The sequence below is a fragment of the Aquarana catesbeiana genome, linkage group LG10 (assembly GCF_042186555.1).
Source record: "Aquarana catesbeiana isolate 2022-GZ linkage group LG10, ASM4218655v1, whole genome shotgun sequence".
NCBI lineage: Eukaryota > Metazoa > Chordata > Amphibia > Anura > Ranidae > Aquarana > Aquarana catesbeiana.
This window is the reverse complement of record NC_133333.1, coordinates 215,771,174-215,778,907: the sequence shown is the minus strand read 5'-3', so window position 1 is coordinate 215,778,907 and position 7,734 is coordinate 215,771,174.

Sequence of the window (7,734 nt, the reverse complement as noted above, 5' to 3'; positions counted from 1 at the left end):
ACGTGCAGTGGCAACAAACTACATTTTTAAAAGCCTTTAAACACTTGACCACTGGGCACTTAAACCCCCTTCCTAACCAGACCAATTTTCAGCTTTCGGTGCTCTCACACTTTGAATGACAATTACTCAGTCATACAATACTGTACCCATATGAAATTTTTGTCCTTTTTTTCACACAAATAGAGCTTTCTTTTGGTGGTATTTAATCACCGTTGGGTTTTTTATTTTTTGCGCTATAAAAGAAAAAAGACTGAAAATTTGGTAAAAAAATGAATTTTTTTTTGTTTCTGTTATAAAATTTAGCAAATTAGTAATTTTTCTTTGTAAATGTTGGCCAAAATTTATACTGCTACATATCTTTGGTAAAAATAAGTACAACTTGTGTATATTATTTGGTCTTTGTGAATCTTAGAGAGTCCAAACGCTATGGTGCCAATCTCTGAAAATTGATCACACCTGAAGTACTGACGGCCTATCTAATTTCTTGAGACCCTAACATGCCAGAAAAGTACAAATACCCCCCAAATGACCCCTATTTGGAAAGAAGACATTCCAAGGTATTTAGAAAGATGCATGGTGATTTTTTTTGAAATTGTCATCTTTTCCCACAATTCTTTGCAAAATCAAGATTTTTTTTTTCTTTTTTTTTTCACAAAATTGTCATATTAGAAGGTTATTTCTCACACACAGCATATGCATACCACAAATTACACCCCAAAACACATTCTGCTATTACTCCCGAGTACGGCGATACCACATGTGTGAGACTTTTACACAGTGTGGCCACATACAGAGACCCAACAAGCAGGGGAGCACCTCCAGGCGTTCTGGAGCACCCAGGCCAATTCTTATATTTCTCTCCTACATGTAAAAATAATAATTTATTTGCTAGAAAATTACATAGAACCCCAAAACATTATATATATATATATTTTTTTAGCAAAGACCCTAGAGAATACAATGGCGGTTGTTGCAACTTTTTATCTCGCACGGTATTTGCGCAGCAATTTTTCGAACGCTTTTTTTTTGGAAAAAAAACAGTTTTGTGCTTTAAAAAAAATAAAACAGTAAAGTTAGCCCAATGTTTTTGCATAATGTGAAAGATGAAGTTACGCCGAGTAAATAGATACCTAACATGTCACCCTTCAAAATTTCACACTCTCGTGGAATGGTGCCAAACGTTGCTACTTAAAAATCTCCATAGGTGACGCTTTAAAATTTTTTACTGGTTACATGTTTTGAGTTACAGAGGAGGTCTAGGGCCAAAATTATTGCTCTCGCTCCAACGTTCGCAGTGATACCTCACATGTGTGGTTTGAACACCGTTTTCATATGTGGGCGGGACTTACGTATGTGTTCGCTTCTGCATGCGAGCACACGGACATGGGCACTTTAAAATTTTTTTTTTTTTTTTTATTGTTTATTTTACTTCATTTATTTTAGTTTGACACTTTTCCCCCCCCAAAAACATTTTTGATCACTTTTATTTCTATTACAAGGAATGTAAACATCCTTGTAATAGGAATATGGCATGACAGGTCCTCTTTACAGTGACATATGAGGTCAATAAGACCTCACATCTCACCTCTAGGCTGGGAAGCCTGAAATAAAAAAAAAAAAAAAAAAAAAACGATCTTGGCTTCGATCGTAGCGGTGAGTCGGTAGAAGCACCGGAGGGTGGCGGGAAGGGGGGGCGTCCCCTCTCGCCTCCCGTAAGAACGATCAAGCAGTGTAACAGCCACTATGATCATTCTTATGGTGTAGGAAATCGCCGGCTGAAAAAGCTGATATCTGAATGATGCCTGTAGCTGCACCCATCATTCGGATATCCCTGCTCAAAGTCAAGGACGTCATATGACTGTGGGCGGGAACTGGTTAAAAATTGCGGGGTATTGCAGAGTATTGCGGAGTAGTGCAGGGTATATTGCAGAGTATTGCTGGGCATATTGCAGAGTAGTGCCGTGTATATTGCAGAGTAGTGCCGTGTATATTGCAGAGTAGTGCCGTGTATAATGCAGAGTATTGCGGGGTATAATGCAGAGTATTGCGGGGTATTATGCAGAGTATTGCAGGGTATTATGCAGAGTATTGCAGGGTATTATGCAGAGTATTTCAGGGTATTATGCAGAGTATTTCGGGGTATAATGCAGAGTATTTCAGGGTATTATGCAGAGTATTGCAGGGTATTATGCAGAGTATTATGCAGAGTATTTCGGGGTATTATGCAGAGTATTGCAGGGTATTATGCAGAGTATTGCAGGGTATTATGCAGAGTATTTCGGGGTATTATGCAGAGTATTTCGGGGTATTATGCAGAGTATTGCAGGGTATTATGCAGAGTATTGCAGGGTATTATGCAGAGTATTTCGGGGTATTATGCAGAGTATTTCGGGGTATTATGCAGAGTATTTTGGGGTATTATGCAGAGTATTGCGGGGTATTATGCAGAGTATTTCATGGTATTATGCAGAGTATTATGCAGAGTATTTTGGGGTATTATGCAGAGTATTGCGGGGTATTATGCAGAGTATTATGCAGAGTATTTCGGGGTATTATGCAGAGTATTGCGGGGTATTATGCAGAGTATTGCAGGGTATTATGCAGAGTATTGCGAGGTATATTGCAGGGATGGCTGAGCATGGAGGGATGGATGGATGTGACTGCAATTGTCACTGAGCACCGCTGTGGGCACTACACATGCAGCCCACAGTGGTGCTGCCATCCGATCCCTCCCCCTCTCCCCTCGCACTGTACCGATCGGTACAGAGAGGGGCGGGAGGACCCGGCGGTCACGGAAGTTCTCGGGTGCGCGCCCCAGGGGGCGCGCGAGAGCAGTATTCTGGGAGGACGTCCCACGGACGTCCACCCAGAACTAGCCGACCTCGCTGCAGCCGTTTTTGGGCTATGGCCCGGTCGGCAAGTGGTTAAAAGCCTTTACAGGTTACCACTTTAGATTTACAGAGGAGGTCTACTGCTAAAATTACTGCCCTTGATCTGACCTTCGCGGTGATACCTCACATGCATGGTGCAATTGCTGTTTACATTTGACGCCAGACCGACGCTTGCGTTCGCCTTTACACGAGAGCAGGGGGGGACAGGGGTGCTTTTTTTTTTTTCTTTATTATTTTTTTGCTTTTTCTTATTTTTAAACTGTTCCTTTCATTTTTATTTTTTTTAATCATTTTATTGTTATCTCAGGGAATGTAAATATCCCCTATGATAGCAATAGGTAGTGACAGGTACTCTTTTTTGAAAAAATTGGGGTCTATTAGAGCCATGTCTATTTAAGTCATGAAATGCTCGTAGCTTCCGGTTTCTTAGGCCATTGAGATGTTTGGAGCCATTCTGGTCTCTGATCAGCTCTATGATCAGCTGGCTGAATCACCGGCTGCATTTTCAGGTTCCCTGTTGGGACAGGAGAGCCAGAGAAAAACATGGAAGACGGTGGGGGGGGGGGGCATTCCCTCCCACTGCTTGTAAAAGCAGTCTAGAGGCTAATTAGCCGCTAGGATTGCTTTTACATTAAAGCCGACCGCTGGCTGAAAAGAATGATACCAAGATGATACCTAAACCTGCTGGTCCTTGTTGGGCATATATTGTAAACTTTTTTTTCATGCAGCCTGTGGGCTGAACGAAAAAAAGATATTGATCGGTGGGTATGCCCACCATTAGAATACCTCCCTTCATCCATCCACTTCTAATGATGGGCATACATGCACCGTTTATATATGCCGAAGCATGGGGGCATCCTCCCACAAAGGCAGGAGCAAATCACTCCTCCACCCACTGCTGCCCCCACGCTTCGGCATATATGCTGAAGTATGTAACTGTGGTGGTGAAATCACCTCCGACAGCGCTGGAGTCACGGCTTTATGTATCGTGGGAGGAAACGCTGTTGCTGTCAAGATAAATAAATCCGCGCTGCAACTGAATGGCGTACCTGCTAAGCAAATGATGGTTAACAAAAAAACAAAGTAACATTACAGTATAACAGTAATACTTACCATACCTGCAAATATGCTGTCAAGATAAATAAATCCGCGCTGCAGCTGAATGGCGTACCTGAAAACAAAAAAATGGTTAAAACACAGTAAACTATAAAAAAAATGACATACCTGAAAAGCAAACATGATAAAACATAACAACAATAAAACATTACAGAATAGAATACAGTAAAAAAGAGCAGAACAATAGAGAGAAAATAGAGAGAGAGAGAACAATAAAACGACAACTATTTTTGTTTTTTTTATTTTATTTTTTTTTTGTTGTATACATTTTTTTTTTTTTTTACATTTTTTTTTATAACTGTAACTTTTAAAACTGTAACGGTTCCAGGTTTGGGTCTCTCAAAATGCGATGGCATCTTGGGAGACCCTGTGAAAGTGTGTCCTAGTCTGTGCAATGCTGTACCCTACGTTAAAACTCAACTAGTGTATGGTAACGCTCAAAACATTCACCAATGCAAAGACCAGGATTGCCAGGACAGGAGGGACAATAATACCGGGTGTCACGCCTATATCCGCGCTTTCTGCAGACACGACATTTTCTTTGGGGGGCTCGTTGGGTAGGGGTACTCGGGAGGACTTAAGGAAAATGCCTCCCATGCAGCCAGCTTACTGCATCTGGTTGGGGAAGGTGAGGTGGAGCACCGTCTGGATACAGAAGGGCTCTGACAACCTCTTCCTGGAATTTAAGGAAGGATCCAGTCTGTCCTGAAGCTCTGTATAGCACATGAGCGTTCAGCAAAGCCAATTGAAATAAGTATACAGACACTTTTTTGTACCAGCGTCTGGCCTTACGGGCAACTAGGTACGGCGCCAACAACTGGTCGTTGAGGTCCACCCCTCCCATATTTTGGTTATATTCGTGGACACAGAGGGGTTTCTCCACAACACCAGTCGCCATAGTAATTTGGACCGTCGTGTCTGCATGAAGGGAGGTAAGAACGAAAACATTCTTATTGTCCCTCCACTTCATAGCGAGCAAATTATTACACTGCAAGCAGGCTCTCTCCCCCAGCCTAAGATGGGAATCTACAAGCCGCTGGGGAAAGCCTCGGCGATTAGGTCGCACGGTGCCACATGCTCCAATTTGATGAGCAAAAAGGTGACTAAAAAGTGGCACGCTCGTGTAATAATTGTCCACATATAAATGGTACCCCTTTCCGAATAAGGGTGACACCAAGTCCCACACTATCTCGCCAGCGCTTCCTATGTAGTCAGGGCAGTTTATCGGCTCTACGTGACTATCTTTGCCCTCGTAAACCATAAATCTACATGTATAACCTGTGGCCCTGTCACAGAGCTTATACATCTTGACCCCGTATCTGGCACGCTTGCTGGGAAGGTACTGTTTGAATGACAAGCAGCCAGAAAATTTAATCAGGGACTCATCAACGCAGACAACTTGATGGGGAGTAAACAAGTCTGCAAAACGCTGGTTAAAGTGGTTTACGAGGGGCCGAATTATGTAGAGCCAATCGTATTCAGGGTCTCCACGAGGACAACAGAGTTCATTGTCATTGAAGTGCATGAACCGCAAAATCTGCTCGTATCGTGCCCTGGCCATGGAAGCAGAGAACACAGGCATATGGTAAATTGGGTCAGTGGACCAATATGACCGCAACTCACTCTTTTTATTTATGCCCATGTTGAGGGAAAGGCCCAGAAAGATCTTAAATTCGGAGACCGTAATTGGTCTCCAATCTCTGGCAAGGGAGGACTGGGGATTAGCAGCGATGGTCCACAATAGATCTATAGAGATCTTCGGTGAAAAACAGTGAATAAAAATCCAGTGGCGTAAAATCAACTGTTTCCACCTGAATTCCGGGTTGGCCAGTGAATGGGGGAAGTACGGGTGCTGCAGAAGTGGTGGGTTCCCAATTCGGATTGGCGAATGCAGCAGGAAGGGCACTATGGGCACGACGGGCCTGTGTTCGTCTTCTTGGTGGCAGCGGGACACTACTAGTGCTTGCCACCTCACCAGCTTGAACTGCACTTATGGGACTCGCCATGTCACCACGTGATACTGCAGTGCTGGATGTACGACCAGGGTCTACTAGGCCGCTGGTGCTTGCCAGTTCACCAGAAGGAATAGCGGCGCTAGTACTTCTCTGCTCCATACGAGGGACCTGCGGTTCTTGCACTTCAAGGACAGAAGAAGAAGTTCGGGGTCTGGTATGCCTGACCTTAGCAGGGACCACAACTCCGTCGTCAGCGCTATCTGTCATGGAGCCGCTGTCCTCTACAGGATCGTATTCTGAGCCTGAATCTGACAGACGAGTGACTTCCTCTTCACTATCTGTCATGCTCAGAAACGTGTAGGCCTCTTCACTAGTGTACCTTCGATTTGCCATTTTGGGCTCTAAATTTAGGGGTACACTAGTGAGACTCACAGGCAAAAAAGCTCCTGACTGTCAGCGACTGTATCAAAACGCTACCAAAAAACTGTTAGCGATCGCAGGGATCAGGCCTGACTCTGCTAACGCTGCAGTTATGTGTGCTTAGTGTTTTGTAAGTGTCAGTGATTGATCGATACTGCACTTGGGTGGGCTGGGCTGGGCCGAGGGGCAAAACGCAGGTGCTAGCAGGTATCTGGGCTGATCCCGCTACCACTGCATTTTTGAGGACCCTAAACTGCTGGGGATGCTAGTATAGATCTGATCAGATATTGATCCGTTCAGATACTATACCACTAAGGGAGGTGTATGCTGCGTGCGTGGGTTTTAGCGGTACTGGCGCTAACCTGACGCTGCCTGGGGCGACGCAGACCTTATCTGACCCTAAAAACGTAACTTATATCACCGCCGGGCGATCAGGGGGTTAAACCTTTATAAGATAATAAACGGCGGGTGCCCTAAAACTATATTAAACTATAAAAAACAAACTAACTAACCAGCGTCACCCGTAACAATTATATGGTGATCACTGGTGAAAGGGTTAACTAGGGGGCAATCAGGGGGTTAAAACCTTTAGTAGGTAGTATATGGGGGTCCCTGTCGCTATAAAACACTGACGGCGAACCTATATACTTACCTCCCTAACTAGCGTCACCTGTGTCACTAATACAGCGATCAGAAAAATGATCACTTAGTGACACTGGCGACGGGGGGTGATCATGGGGTTAAAACTTTGTTAGGGGGGTACCCTAGACCTAAAGGGGGCTAACCCTAACTGCCCTAACACTTATAAGTGTCACAAACTGACACCAATGCAATTTTGGTGTCAGTGTGACAGGGGGTACAGGGGGGTGATCAGGGGGTGACTGGGGGGTGATGGGGGGGTGACAAGTGTGCCTGCGTGTTCTACTGTTAGTGTAGTGTTGGTGCAAACTTACTTGGATGTCTTCTCTCCTTGGCGCCGGAACGAAAAGACCGGCTCGAGGAGAGATGACATCACCTCCGCTTCTGTTTACATTACAGAAGCCGAGGAAGCATCTCATTCGCCAGGAGCGATCGCGAGGGGGGAGCCACGAATGAGTGGCCTCCCCCTCACCTTTGATCGCCCCTGACCTGAATCCGACCTCCGCAGGCACCGGGGGGGGTCCGATCGGACCCCCCACCCGCGGGCAGGCAAGGACGTACCTGTAAGTCCTTTTGCTTGCCCGTGCCATTCTGCCGACGTACATTGTCGTGCGGCGGTCAGCAACTGGTTAAATGTTACAAAGAATTTAACAGAATATGTAAAAAGGAAATCAAGGATGCAAAAATTCAATACGAACGACAGATTGCAAAAG